The 16,108-nt window shown below is 44.5% G+C and overlaps 1 long non-coding RNA gene across 2 annotated transcripts in view; it reads left to right on the forward strand.

The window, feature by feature from the left end:
• The window catches only part of LOC146072634 (uncharacterized), a 106,649-nt gene extending 95,659 nt beyond the window's left edge, over positions 1-10,990 (forward strand). For both annotated transcript variants that reach the window (XR_014473221.1, XR_014473222.1), the window contains 2 exons: positions 2,691-2,875; positions 10,821-10,990. This is a non-coding gene — a long non-coding RNA (uncharacterized LOC146072634). The remainder of the gene's footprint in view (positions 1-2,690; positions 2,876-10,820) is intronic.
• Positions 10,991-16,108: the final 5,118 nt, after the last annotated feature.

Here is a 16,108-nt window from a genome sequence, read left to right on the forward strand (position 1 = left end):
CTTGCCACGCTTCGTGCTCAGTGGCTCGCTGCGCTCGCCACACTTTCTATTCTCAACTCCATGCCGACGTGGATAGTGGGGGTATGAAAAGGTCGGAGGACGCGTACCGCCGCCCCTCGCGGGCTCGCTGCCCTTGCCACGCTTCGGGTTCACGTTTATGGTGCTTATACGATCTTTCATTGCATAGGGGGCAAACATTGAGTCGCATCGCATCGCATGCCATGCGATGCGATAAAAACATTGCGCGATGCACATCGGGGGCGCCGCTATAATACACAAGTACTGAAACCGAAGTAAACCCACGCAAGTACAGGGAGAATATACAAACTCTGCACAGTTAGAGCCATGGTGGTGTCACAGTCTCCCGGACCGCGGGAGTCTTTTACCGGGTCCGGGGACGTGCGTTCTGCGGGCGGCAGGTCAGGCAGGGCGGACGGCAGGCTGGACATGGAGGGCGGCAGGCTGAGCCGTCTAAGCAGCGGGCGGTTCAGTCTGGGGGTTCCCGTTCTGATGCGGGCAGTAGCCGGCAAGTTAGCAGGCTGCTGGGGTCTCCCTCTGTCGGAGCTCCAGCAGCGTGTGTCCGGCTTCCGGGTGCGCGGACGCGCGCTCACTAGGGGCGCGCGCGCCGCACGTTCTAAGATTTAAAGGCACAGGCAGGAAATAAGCAGCAGCCTGTAGGGAATAAAAGGAAGTCTCTGGCAGGGGAACTCTGCCAGAGTATAGGCTCACACCTACTCCAGCGTTACTGTGCTAAATCCTGATCTCTATTGCTACTGTGATTGACCCGGCTTGTTACTGACGATTCTCCCGCTTGACCCCTTGTGCTCCATTCGTGACCTTCCCGTGTATGACCCCAGCTTGCTCTCGACTATCCCTCCATCTCATCCCAAGTGTACCGCAACAGTGTCTCCCGTGTATGACCCGGCTTGTATTGGACCTTCCTTGCCTCTCCCCTGGGCTCCTAATGGACCGCATAGATACCGACCCGGCTAGACGACCGCTTCTCCATATCACCGACTCCCGGCCTTCAGCTCATAAAGGGAAACCTAATCAGAGGACCGCGACCGACGTGTCGAGTGCCGCAGAAGCCCAAATAGCAATTGGAGGGGTCACTGGCAGAAAACCCTCGGCACGGTTAGACTCCGCACCTCTGCATTAGGTCTAGCCAATTCCCGAGCTGAATAGGCGGGTAGTTCAGTACAACTTGTGACAGGTGGGAATCAAACCCATGACCTCAGCACTGTGAGGCAGTAATGCTAACCATTACACCATCCATACTGCCCTACACTTCCTATTGGAAGTCCGACCTGCTAGTCACTCAAGGCAGTCCCATTGGGAGGTGTTCCCTCCCTCCGGGATGCCTCTCTGTGCGCAAATACGCGGCAGCCCCAAAAAAGGTTCTGCGCATGTGCAGTACCGCAGACGATACTGCGCATGCGATGGACCCCGGGAACCTGATTAAGCCTCCGGAGGCTGCTGCAAAGGCAGCCCATGGAGGCTTGAGCCAGCGCATGCCCTCTCTCGTCATGAATATATAAACCTTTGCACCCTGATTGCTTCAGTGTCCTGTCCCCTGATGCAACTATACATATTTACCATATACATGTCCAAAATTGTCTTGTACTGTAATTCAGTATCTATTTTTGCTCATAACTAGGCTCTGTAAAGCACTGCGGAAAATGTTTTTGTGCTATACAAGAACCTGTTACTTACTGCGCATACCCTGGCCCCATGTAGGGGACCGGCTGCCGGGACCGAAATGTGCAGGGAGCGTAGCAGCGGCAGCAGGGCTGGCAACAGAAATCTTGGGGCCCGGAACACTGATATCTCATGGGGGCTCTCCAACACCGAATGCGGATTCTTATTACATTGTGTATTGAACGTATTTTTTTTTTATTATTTTTTTATATATTAAGTAAATAGATAATTAATATTTACAATGCAATATAATACAGGAGGGCAGAAAGGGGAGGGCACAGCATTGTGCATTGTGTGGTTTAGTGTGTTGCGTGATGTCACTAAACTCATTAGTACAGGTAGTACTTGCAAATGTATCCAACCATGCAAATCATTTAAGCACCCTCATCACAACAAGGTTTCTGACATCCGATCTGTATTAACATGCAGCTCCTCCTTTGTAGTGTATGTCATCGTATGTCCTTGTGGTCTGTTCTATGTTGGGCAGACCACTAGGAAATTTAAGGAAAGGATGGCTGCACACAGGTCGGCCATTGGGAACACATTGAAAGGCAAGGATGTGGATCAGCCATTCCCTAGACATTTTAAGCTGGGACATTCTTTGGAATCATTGAAATATTTTATCATTGATCAGATTCCAATAAGTTTGAGGGGTGGGGATAGGGCCAGGACCCTCCTCATCAGGGAGACTCAGTGGATTTTGCGTCTGAACACTATAAGACCCAATGGGCTTAATGATAAAATAAATTGGAATAGCTTAGTCTAATTGGATAGGTGCTAATTTATTCCCTGAGATCTTTTTCTATCTTTTTTATTTTTCTATCTTTTTATTTATATAGTAATGGTATTTTTCTTTTCCTCTTTCTCTTATATTTTGGTTTCTTTGTTATTTATGTATTTGTTCATTTATGCACTGTATTTTTATGCATGCACGATTCTGTTTTATTGATGTGAATTTTTGTACTATACCCGTCTAATGTCCCCATTTGCAGCAACGTCCGATGTACTAAGAAGACTGGAATAACCTATAGACCCGGAAGTACGGGTGGAACGCGGAACGGTGGGGCTGGAACGCACAAGTGAGTGCGCCCAGTCCTTCCGCCTCTGGAAACCGGAAGTTCGGGTCTGGGAACTTCCGGGATGCTGACATGGCGCCGGGCGCGGGAGACTGATGCCGGTAATGTATAAATGTCTGTTTTGTGTGGGGTGGTGCTGGGGGAGTCACTGTATATACCATGTTTTTGTTACTGGCTGTTGTTCATGCCCTGAGGACGGAGCGGAGGCTCTGAAAGTACAGTACTTGGCAGATGGAATAATTTAAATACAGCTTATCGCTGACATTTGCCTGCGTGGGGTGCCTTTCTTTGGAGTATATGCATTATAATTGAAAGAGTGCACCCACCACGTTGAAACTTGTCACTACATGGAGTGCCGGCAAAGTGCAAACATATATATATATATATATATATATATATATATGTATATATATATATATATATATATAACAATATGGTGACTGCGGCACTCAGTGCAAACAAGGAAACAGGAGACCTGATAAATTCCAACTACATTGATTATACTGTATATATATATATATATATATATTATATAACAAGCTAAGTACATAGAGATTGTAATACATTAATCTGGCATGGTAGCACAAGTGGAACACCTGAACTCCTTTTTATACAACTTGTCAACTGTAACTGCCAGAAATATTGCATTTTTTAAAATACTTGGTTACATCTCCAGAAAAAAACAGATCCCATCATGCCACAGCTTTGCTATTAAAGAATGCTAACACTATGGCAAGGCAAGGATGTGTTGTTTCAAAACAGCTGGAGGGTCATAGTTTGGACATGCCTGATCTAAGACATGGGGGGTATTCAATCCCCCACCACTATTTCCAATGAGGGAAATAGTGGTGGGTGCCTATTCTTTCCCAACAGCATTGAAAAGGCATCTCAGCAGATTGGACCTGACTTTAAAAGCAGTCAGGCCTGTTTTGCCGAGAACGGCCGATGATTGTCGAGCTCATGGCCGTATTGCAACGATCCACGTCCATATCTCGTGGACACGCCCCCTTTTTGTTGAGCGGACCAATAACAGGCCAGGTTCATGACCTGGGATTGAATACCCCCCTGGCATGGTAGACTAAAACATGACCTTATACTGACTTGTGTAGTGCTAAAGATCTCTAGTCAATCATCTTCTCTATTTCACTTCCACAAGACTCTCTTCCAATCTCTCATGGCCTTTTTAAATGTAAAAACCTCAATATTCACTATGAGTTCATATAGTGTAGATAAAATACAGTATGTGTGAACATGGCTTCAAAAGGAGTAAGATCACACTTAATTGCCTTTTGGATACCATCTGAAAATATATATATTTTTTTACTTTAAGGTAATACAAAATTTCTATGTTAGAAAAGCTCTACTCATTTTGGATGGTCCTGAATCCAAGAACTCCAGACAAATTTCCCAGCTGAATAGTCTACACCAGGCATGACCAACCTGCGGCCCTCCAGATGTTGTGAAACTACACATCCCAGCATGCCTTGCCATAGTATTGCTATTAGGGAATGCTAAAACTATTGCAAGGCATGCTGGGATGTGTAGTTTCACAACATCTGGAGGGCCGCAGGTTGGACACGCTGGTCTACACCCTTTTGACGACACAACTCAAACTTTGCAAAGAAGGTTGGGGTCCCCTGCAACGTCATGAGACAATAGAATTTGGACAAGCTCTGGGGCTTGTCTCTCAGATGGCTCCAATATACTATGGGAGGACTAAAAAGAAGAAGTTATGATGGAGATACAACAGCAAGCCAGGGAAAAGAGATGATAGGAATTGGAAAGAAAGTTCCGCTGCTTGAGGTCCCTAGTCCAGTCCACTCAGGACTACTAGTAAAGATTTTCTGTAGCAAGGGTACAACTGAACCTGTTGGTCATGGAAAGTTCCCTGTTAAGCAGTATGCCAAGGTATTTTATCTGTGTGGAATGTCAATGGGAATTAGGAAGGTTATTCTGGTTGATACGCACGTATGCGAATTCACACGCAAGGCGAAATAAGCTCAGTACGCATGTACAACTGCCGCAGTGTGCATGTGCAGGTTTCATAGTCTGTGCACACTCGCACCCTTGCACACAGATATATGCTTGGGAACGAACCCTAAAATGAAGGCGTGATGTGGTTGTTTCTCTGGGCGCAGCTTCACAAGAGGGCAATAATGGGCAGAAACCTGGGCGTATACAAGGGGTGTTGACCACAAGTGCTGGGTGGTGGCTTTGCAACATTGCAGGTACACCTGCAGTGCTTGGATTGCAAAAAAATTTAGCAAGAAAAAAGTGACTCTAGGGTCGCAGGGCTGCAGCTTAGCGGACCAACACTCGCAACACCAATCAGCACGCACAATTGCTAAAATACATGCACCTGCACACAATACTCACCCATGCATCATACATGTTTCTCTCATTAACCAATTAACTAACCACGTCTACTCAATGCAGGCACACAGTAAGCACCTTAAAATTGTATCCCTTTCATGCTTCATATCTAATATATGTGTGTGTGTATATATAACACCTTAATAACATTCACTGGTACTTGTTTCCTAGCACGGCGCACCCGATTTTGATCGAAGTGCATCTTAGGCAATCGCATTGCATGCATTTTTAATTGTAGTAGCAGCCTAATGGGTGCTTACAATGCTAAATGCATTGTCAACGTGACCCCCACTATCAACGCCAACCCGAAGCGAGCTCAGCGAGCCCGCGAGGGCCGGCGGTACGCGTCCTCCGACCTTTTCATACCCCCACTATCCACTTCAGCATGGAGTTGATTCCAGATAGTGTGGCGGCACAGCGAGCCACCGAGCCTGAAGCGTGGTGAGCGAGGCGACCCCCGTGAGGGGACACGGATTACTTTACATGTATTCCGCGTGGCCACGCTTCGGGCTCATAATCCGCAGCCGCTCGCCACACTGCCTACAATCAACTCCACGCCGACATGGATAGTGGGGGTATGAAAAGGTCGGAGGGCACGTACCACTGCCCCTCGCGGGCTCGCTGCACTCGCCACGCATCGGTTTGGCGTTGATAGTGGGGGTGGCGTTGACAATGGGGGTGCATTTAACATTGTAAGCACCCATCAGGGTGCTTGTACAATTAAAAATCGCATCGCATAACATTTGCTGGCATGCGATGCTATGCGATATTTCATTGTAGAAGCACTCCTGTTAATTTAACGGGAAGATCGCATCGGACACCACTAAATACGGTATGCGATGGGCGCCATGCTAGGAAACAAGTACCCATTTGCTTTACAAAATGTTTCTGTGTTCATGTGGACGCTTTCATTTGGAAACATGACTACTAAATCAATCTAATGACTGACAATCATTGTGCCAAATGGGATACGGTCGTATTGTCGACTCGACTTAGGTCGACGGTCATTAACTCGACACCGTTGAGTCGACAGGGTTCTAGGTCGACATGGGTGAAGGTCGACAGGTGTCTAGGTCAACATGGACAAGGTCGACATGGGTTTAGGTCGACACGTTGCAAGGTCGACATGGGTTTTTTCACTGATTTTTGAGCCGACATGTGCCGACAGGCAGTATTTCATGCCCTACCATCCACTAGGGCGTGGTGGGAGAATAAAATAGTGTGCCGTCTGTTACTAATTATTTTAAAATTAACAATTTCATTTCTAAAACACTTTGCATTACATGATAAAATTTGCACAGAAAAATATGTCCCTTACATTGACATACTTAACCCCTTCCCGACATTTGACGTACATGTACGTCATGGTCGGGAAGTACTTCCCGACATTTGACGTACATGTACGTCATGGCTTCTAACTGTCACTGCGTCTATAGACGCGGTGACAGTTAAGAGATGTCTGCTGTCCCTGACAGCAGACATCCCCCCTCGCCGCCCAGGGGGGGCAGGGGTGCCCCCCCCGGTCGGCGATCGCTGTGATTGGCTGTTCAAATCTGAACAGCCAATCACAGCGTTTCCTGTGTTACCGGCGGCTAAGCCGCTCGGTAACACAGAAAACGGTGGTGATCGGTGCAGCACCGATCACCACCGAGCGGCAGCACCCCCCTCCCACCCACCCGGCACTCACCCGGCAGCTCCAGGGGAACAGCAGGCTCACCCGGCTCCCCCAACAGCATCAGCGCACGCAGCGCTTCCCCCCTCCCACCCCCCCCCCCGCAAGCTGCAGCAGCAGCAGTAAATATGGGTTATAATGAAAACTGGGTTATAATGAAATATATATATATATAAATATATATATATATATATATATGTGTGTGTATGTGTATATATATGTGTATATATATGTATGTATGTATGTATATATATATATATATATATATATATATATGTATATGTATGTATATATATATATATATATATATATATATATATATATATATATATATATATGCTTCCAGACAGATATTCCCGACATATGACGTATATATACGTCATGGTCGGGAGGTACTTCCCGACCGAAGACGTATATATACGTCATGGTTTTATAAACTGTCACCGCGTCTATAGACGCGGTGACAGTTTGGAGATGTCTGCTGTCCCTGACAGCAGACATCCCCCCTCGCGGCGATCGCTGCGATTGGCTGTTCAAATGTGAACAGCCAATTGCAGCGTTTTCTGTGTTACCGGCGGCTAAGCCGCTCGGTAACACAGTGATCGGTGGTGACCGGTGCTGTTAAGTACAGCACCGATCACCACCGATCGCCAGCCCCCCCCCCTCCCACCCGGCAGCCCCCCTCCCTCCCACCCACCCGGCTGCCGCAGCGCCAGCACCCCTCCCAACCCCCCACCAGCCGCAGCGCCAGCCCCCCTCCCAAAGCTGGTGACCAAAATGGGGTCACATGTGGGGGGGTTCCACTGTATTGGTGCTTCGGGGGTCTTGCTAATGCGACATAGCACCCACCATTCATTCCACCACCAAAAATCACTCCTTCCCTTCTGAGTCCTGCCATGCACCCAAATGGGGGGGGGTTCCACTGCATGGGGTGCTTTGTCTCCTTCATTCCTTGCGAAAATGAAAAATTTTGAGCCAGAACTGCAATTTTGTGTAAAAAATTACATTTTTTTACACAAAAATGCAGATCTGGCTCAAAATTTTTCATTTTCACAAGGAATGAAGGAGACAAAGCACCCCAAAATCTGTGCCCCAATTTCTCCCGAGTATGGCAATGCCTCACATGTGACCAAAAAATACCAGTTGGGTGCATGGCAGGACTCAGAAGGGAAGGAGTGATTTTTGGATTTTGCAGCACAGATTCTGGTTGAATGACCCCTGAAGCACCCATACAGTGGAACCCCCCCACAAGTGACCCCATTTTGCAAACTACACCCTTCAGGGAATTCATCAGGGGGTATAGTGTACATTTCAAACCCCCAGGGGTTTCACCAATTTTGATACAACTGAGCTGTGAAAATGAAAAATTATTTTTTTTTCATTTTCACAGCCCAGTTGTATCAAAATTGGTGAAACCCCTGGGGGTTTGAAATGTACACTATACCCCTAAATGAATTCCCTGAAGGGTGTAGTTTGCAAAATGGGGTGACTTGTGGGGGAGGTTCCTAACTTTTAGCATCTTATGGTGCCTAGAAACCTACATGGTGCCTAAAAAAAAATCTCATAAAAAGGAGGCTCCAAAATCAAGTAGGTGCTCCTTCTATTATGAAGCCTGTGGTTTGGTCAACGTGCACACTAGGGCCACATATAGGATATTTATGAAAACAAAAGAATTGGGGGAATCAATTTTTAGTCGCATTTCTCTAGTAAAATCTACTGTGTTCGTTAGAAAAACGTATTAAAATTGAAACTCTGCAAAAAAAAAGAAATTTTGAAATTTCACCTACACTTTGTTTTAATTCCTGTGAAACACCTAAAAGGGTTAACAAACTTCCAAAATGCTGTTTTGAATACTGTGAGGGGTGCAGTTTTTGAAATGGCATCATTTATGGGGGTGTCTCACATACAAGTCCCTCAAAGTCACATCAGAACTGAACTGGTCCCTAAAAAAATCAGTGTTTGAAATTTTCTTGAAAATTTGAGAATTTGCTATTCATATTTGAAGCCTCCTAGTGTCCCAAAAAATTAAAAGGAAGTTGAAATAATGATGTCAACATAAAGTAGACATATGGTCTATGTTAGTTATTAACTATTTTGAGTGGTATGATTATTTGTCTCACAAGCAGAAAATTTAACATTTTGCAAATTGCTAAATTTTCCATTTTTTTACGACATTTTGGTATTTTTCACAAAAAAACACAGACTGCATCGACCCAAATTTACCACTAATTTGAAGTACAATGTGTCACGAAAAAACAATCTCAAAATCACTGGGATAAGTAAAAGCAAAAAAAAGTTATCCCCACTTAAGTGAGACATGTCAGATTTGAAAAAAAGGGCTCTGTCAGGAACGCAAAAACTGGCTCTGTCAGGAAGGGGTTAATACATTATACAGTGCTTCCATATTCTAAACCATGGTGGACATTCTTTGATTAGCCGACTCAATGTCAACATCCATCAATGTTGATCCTTTTCATCCTGCATGATCATAAAGTTCATAAACATTATTTCCTTACCCTCAAAGCTCACCATTACTATATTTTTAGAATTGTTAGTTGACGTGCGTCATCAGGCACTCTTGTGTGCTTTTACATCCCCTATGTGGAAAATTGCCTTGTGGATTATGGGATTTCCACAGGACGTGGTTGGCCAACACTAAATATAATTATTTCAAGTTTCACATTACACAAAGCTAAAGAAACATAATAAACACTTAATTAGAAAGTGATTATACACAATAATTAATTATTAGTTCCAATTTAGAAAATGAGGTAAGCCAATACAGATAATTGAAGGGTATTGATGAAGGGTATTACTTGCGCGTGTGTGTCTACAGGACTCAACCACTGGAAAACACAGTATGGTTTGAGGAGTGAGATAATCTTGTTAGCAACTACTGCCACAAGATTATCTGCAAATAGGGCCATCTTGTACTTGCCATTCCCAACTTTAAATTACGTTCTATTAAGATTTTGTCAAACGGCTTGTGCTAGGGGTTCCATGTGAGCACAAATATTAAGGGAGAGAAGGAGCCGCCTTGGAAATGGCCACTGAGTCTGACAAGTCCCCACCAACCCCCGGCACATTATATGATATCAGAAATCATGTTTAAAGCTACATGATAATATAATAGGTCATGATTACATATATTTGCAAATATATGGAAAGCCTCCAAGCCAAATGTCAAGGCCTCTCTGAGTATTAAGGGTCCCTATTGCTGTATCTAGGTTCAGGGTGTGGCACCCTAAAAATCAGTATAAGCCAAAAAGCCCAAAGCAGCACACCAGTGAAAAATCTAAAGAGTTAATAAGTGTTAGTGTTAGAAAGCTGGAGGTATATACAGAAAGTAATACAATAGTGATGAATGGAATTTAAATATTAAAGGAATAGTGTTAGTGAAATTATGAGTAAGAGATAAGTGTTAGTGGAACGTAATAGTGTCCCACCTCAGAGCCATTGTGTGCTGCGGGAACCAAATGTGCCTTTCATTACTCAGGATATAGAGCACCAATCCAATGTAACCTGACCAGCTACAAGTACAAGTGCCAGAATTAGCCCTTCAGGAAATCCTAAATAATCTTAAACACTTTTTTTGCCATCTGTTATTAGAAGCAAAAAATATTTAGGAGATACATCAATCATATCCAAAATGTAAGTGGTGTTATTTCACGCTGCAAGACCTGGGACAATTATACCTGGTGTGAGTGAATGAGGCAGGGCAGAAGTAATTAAAAATAAATTTCTGTACATTTTTAAAACAGCTTTAAGTCTACAAAAGGAGAAGATGAGCCTATAGTTACATAGTTCTCAAGGCTCAGACCTTCCCATTTGCATTTTGTACTTGGACTTCGTCCTTGATGAAATCCAATGACTAAAGGCATTGAGGGTTATCCTACATCTTGCTAAGTTAAGCTATACCTATTGATTATTTCATGTTCATGTCAATTTATTGAACTTTTACCACTGTTGGTCACTGAATACCCTATCTATTTTTTCCACAGACTGTTATATATGTTAAGAAAAGGCTAAAAAGATTCCAGTGTACCGTTTTGATGATTTGAGTTCCAATTTATACTTAAAATGTCGCTCCTCCCTGAAGATGGTCCTTTTCAACAAAGGACCTTAATGTATGTTAATCATACTGTAGATTTCCTGGAGCGCAGGTAGTATGAGGGTGGTTCAGTACATAAGGTAACAAGACCTCTAAACTTTAAAATATATGTATAATCAATAGTATGGTCTTGGTGTTTGTCCACATAGTCCACATACTTGTCACCAAGGGTACTATCCAGGCATAGAAGTACCAGCGTGAAGCACCTGAAGCCAGGTATGACAGCTTGCTGAACTTCACCCTGGTGCTTCTTTAAAGTCCAAAGAGATGGAAATCACTGCCAGGTCAGGGCTGAAGGAATGAATGTCCAGTACCTACCTACCAATGGTAGTGCTCATCTTGACATCTGTCCTGCCATTTTCAAAGGCAGTACATCAGACCCAAACCTGTTTCGATGTTATGACACTGTCACCATACACCTTGACAAGATGGCTACCTCAATGTGTAGCCATGTTTGGACAGTATGATTGGTATGAGGTGCAGTATAATGACATTCAGGTCTGTTGGGAAATCAGAATGAAAAAGAGAACATTACACACCTGAGAAGCCTTTTTACCTTAATTATTGACACTCTCAAATATCAATTTTGAATGCAATCGAAACGAGGTATCAGACACAAGATCAGCCCTATGGAGGTGCAGGATCCTCATCTTCCTCACAGAGGACTGTTGGACAGTCAAATTCTTAGGTAATGTAGTAGAAGTGGTCTTCTGACTCCCCATCTGGGATGACGATCAACTCCCAGCAGCAGCAACAACAGCAGCAGTAAGCGTAGTGCTGAAGGATGCTCTAGTGGAATCCAGAATGGGAGAGGAGTCAGTCATAATCCCAATTCTGATTGAGGAGGAAATTGACAAGGCGGGAATTGGTGGTGTGGATTGCAGGTGCTTAGATAAAACATAAAAAAGGTATTTAGGTGTCACTGGACTGCTTATATACACTCTTAGCCAAAGTTTTTGAACATAGCAAAGACTTATTATGAATGCTCTGAAGGTGATGTACTGTATAAGGGAGGATGTTATTAGGTTGCTAGCGTCCTTACCCCAACTTATTACACTTTTATACAGGCTACATAAGGCAAGACAGTTGCTGTCCACATTCGGATAGCAATAATTCCGGTGCAAAGAGGTGGATTTTTTTTGTCTTCTGCCCAGGCATGACAATGGGCTTTTTCATCCCACGGCCAACAACTGTCTCAACCTGTGCCTTATTTAAACAAACCACATCACCATCAGAATCCTCCCAGTGTACCTCTACAGTAACATCATCAATGTCGATTTCAGCAACTGGACTGGCTGTACTCCTTACAGTTGCAATTGTAGACGGTGTGCAAATTGAGGAAGGAGCCTTCTCTTCCTGTCCAGTGTTGGGAAGGTCTGGCCTAGATATCGCAACCGCTGACACACTTAGACTCTCCTTGGAGATTTGTGATATCTCTGTAGAATTCACAGTTGTTTTCTGTTAATTTTTTTTGAGAGAGAGGTGGGCTTCCATCTGTATGAGAAGCTGAACCACTAGTCATGAACATAGGCCAATGCCTTAGCCTTTCCTTGCCACTTTGTGTCGTGAATGGCATTTTGCCAATTTTACATTTCTCATCAAATAAATAACATTTTTTTTTGTTATTAATTTTAGCTTGGATTTTGCATGCCTTCTTTAATATTGGGCATAGGCCTTAGCAGATGACGTTGATGGAATTGCATCATCAATGTCATGACTAGTGGCAGCTGAGTCAGCACTAGGAAGTGGTTCTTTCATAATTTTCCTCCAAATTTTTTTTCTTCATTTTAAAGGACAGCACTGTTTTGTAGCACAAGATAGCACCCCTGTACAGCATGGGACAGCAGCATCCCTGTACAGCACAGCACCCCTGCACAGCACAGGACAAAAGAACCCCTGTACAGCACACAGGACAGCGGCATCCCTTTACAGGACAGCACCCCTGTACAGCATGGGACAGCAGCACACCTGTACAGCACAGGACAGCACCCCTTTACAGAACTGGACAGCACCCTTTTACAGCACTGACAGCATTGCCCCTTTATTTACCTGGCACACAAGTCAGCGCTGTTTCATTTTTTCAGGGCAGAACAGTGCCCCTTTATTTTTACAGCACTCAGAGCAGCACCCCTTTACAGCACAGGAAAGCAACATATATTTACAGCACAGGACAGCAGCACACCTGTATAGCACAGGACAGCACCCCTTTACAGCACTGGACAGCACCCTTTTACAGTACAGGAGAGCACCCCTGTACAACATGGGACAGGACCCCTTTACAGGACAGGAATACCACTTTGAAGCACAGGACAGCACCCTTGTATGGCAAGAGACAACAGCAACCTTTAAAGAGCAACCTTTAAACAGCACCCCCTTTACACCACAGGACAGTGCCCCTTTGTTTACTCAGCCCACAGGGCAGCGCCACTTTATTTTGTTTACTCTGCACATAGCACAGCGCACCTTAATTTTTATTTTTTACAGCACACCAGATTGCACACTTTTATTTTTACAACACACAGGACAGCACGCCTGTACAGCAAGGGACAGCAGCACCCTTTACAGCCCAGGACAGAGCCCCTTTATTTACTCAGCACACAGGGCAATGCCATTTTATCTTTTCAGGACAGGGCAGCACCCCTTTATTTTAAAAGCATACAGGAAAGAGCATCTTTATTTTTATTTTTTTAACAGCACACAGGGCAGGTCCCCTTTATTTTACAGCACACAGGGCAGCACCTCTTTACTGTACAGGACAGCATCCCATGTACGGCACCAAACAGCAGCACCCTTTACAGCACAGGATAGCACCACTTTACAGCACAGGGCAGTGTCCCTTTATTTACACATCACACAGGGCAGCACTGCTTAATTTTTACAGCACACAGGACAGTGCAACTTTATTTAATTTTTTCCAGCACACTGGACAGTGCACCTTTATTTTACAGCACACAGGACAGCACTCCTTTACAGCACTGGACAGCACCCCTGTACAGCACCCCCCTATTACAGCACAGGACAGCACCCCTGTACAACACAGCAGCAGGTACATGGGAAAGCAGCACTCCTGTACAACACAGGACAGCAGGTACAGGGGTACAGCACCCCTGTACAGCACAGGACAGCAGCACCCTGTGCAGCACCCCAAGACTGCACCCGTCCCCAATAGAGCAGCCCTATACAGCACTCCTAGACAGCACCCAACACCCACCCCACGCTACCCACAGCCAGCCAGAAGTCCGTACTCTACCCTCTCCAATGCTGTAGTGACGATGGTGCTGATTGCCGGGTCTTATATACAGGGCTGGTGCTAGGTTGTTCGGTGCCCTCCTGCAAACTATAAATTTGCGCCCTTCTATACTTTCCAAAAAGACAGCAAGTGCCAAATGCAGACCCTGAAAAAAAGGTGTATAATGTCCGTAGTGGTAGTGCCAAACAATGTGCCCAGTAGCAGTAGTACAGTAACTATACATTTTGGTGCCCTCTGCCAGAAAAATAATTGGGTCCCGCCACACAATAACACACAGAGCAAAGACAGGGACAGTTAGGTTGTGGCTTTGTGGGGAAGGAGCATGGCAACATAATAGTACCAATTCACCTTACACCATATAACAATGTGTCTTTTATTCACATTACACCACACATTAGTGCTACTTATGCAAATTGTGCCAGCTATAGCTCCTTATGCACACTGCGTTAGGTAGAGCCTTTAAGACACACTGTGCCAGGTATAGCCCCTTAAACACCCTGCACCAGGTAGAACCTCAACACAGCACCAGATAAAACCTCAACACAACACCAGCAACGTAATGCCGATTACACATTGTCACACACTGTAATGTCCATAACACATTATGCCGCACTCCGCAATGCCTTTAACATATTATGCCACACACCATAATGCTTATTACACAGACATTATACCACACAACATAATGCCCATTACATATTATACCCCACACCGTAATGCCCACTACACATTATGCCACACACCGTAAAGCCTATTACATATTATGCCATATAAGTTCTGCTTACCTACATGTTCGTTGCCAGGGGTTTCTTGCTTGATGCAAGGGATTACATGCTCCTTTCCAGGGGCTTTACTGCCATGGGGGAAAGATTACATGCTTGTTGCCATGGCGTTTACATGCCCGTTGTCAGGGGGAGTTGCATTGCCTGGGGATGCAGGCGCACTCCCCTTCCCCTGCCCATTTATCCCGGCTCTGGAGGCATTTTCATTTAATCGGCAGTAGCCGGGCAGCTGGGGATTCAGCAAGGGATAGCCAGGGGAGGGAAGCACCTCTCTGACTTGGCAAACATATGTATATGTGTGTGCATGTGTGTATATATATGTATATATATATATATATATATATATGCACACACACATATATTTATATATGTATATATATATATATATATATATATATGAATGGATTGTAGTGGTACTAGCGCTGTTTCTCTCCCCACTTTTTGGATTCAGAACATCCTCAAGTATACACTGTCCGGTGCTTCCGACAAAAATACACTCCCCCTCTCTTATTCCGGGGTGGCAGCTCCTTCTCCTATGTGTTCCTATGTGTTCCTGGAACACCGTATATAAAATCTGTAAAAAAGAGTGAGAAGGGCGCATCCTAGTGTAGTATTAAAGGTTCTAGTTTCCCTTCACCACAGGTAAAGAAACATAGGCACCCCAAAGTCAAAAGGTGTACCGTAGTTAGTGGCCTTCCACCACTTTTTTTGAGTGTGATCTCAATTATTCCCACAGGGTACTCTCTGGCTTTCTCCAAAACCACTTTTTCTCTAGTATTCTTCTCCTCTGGTGACTCTCATCGTCATTCCAATATATAAATGATAGGAAGGAGAGAAAATAGAGAAGAAGACTAGTGTGATATAGTTTAACACTTTTAATAGTCACCGCAAATGACACAATAAAAACTCGTACAAATAAAAGAGAAATATAAGGCTTATCTGATGCTGCTTTACATAATCATCCTCTCATGGTCTGGAACTGTGTCCCCTCAACGCGTTTCATCCCTTTAGGACTTCCTCAGGAGTGGGTTCAGGTTAGCTCCATACCCTCTATTTATAGCAGGATGACTGATGCAATAATCAGCCTGATTTCCCGCTTCTTTTCAGACTAACTTCCTGTTCCTGTATTTGGAACGCATATGACGT

This window comes from Crinia signifera, chromosome 1, assembly GCF_055691185.1.
Source record: "Crinia signifera chromosome 1, ASM5569118v1, whole genome shotgun sequence".
NCBI lineage: Eukaryota > Metazoa > Chordata > Amphibia > Anura > Myobatrachidae > Crinia > Crinia signifera.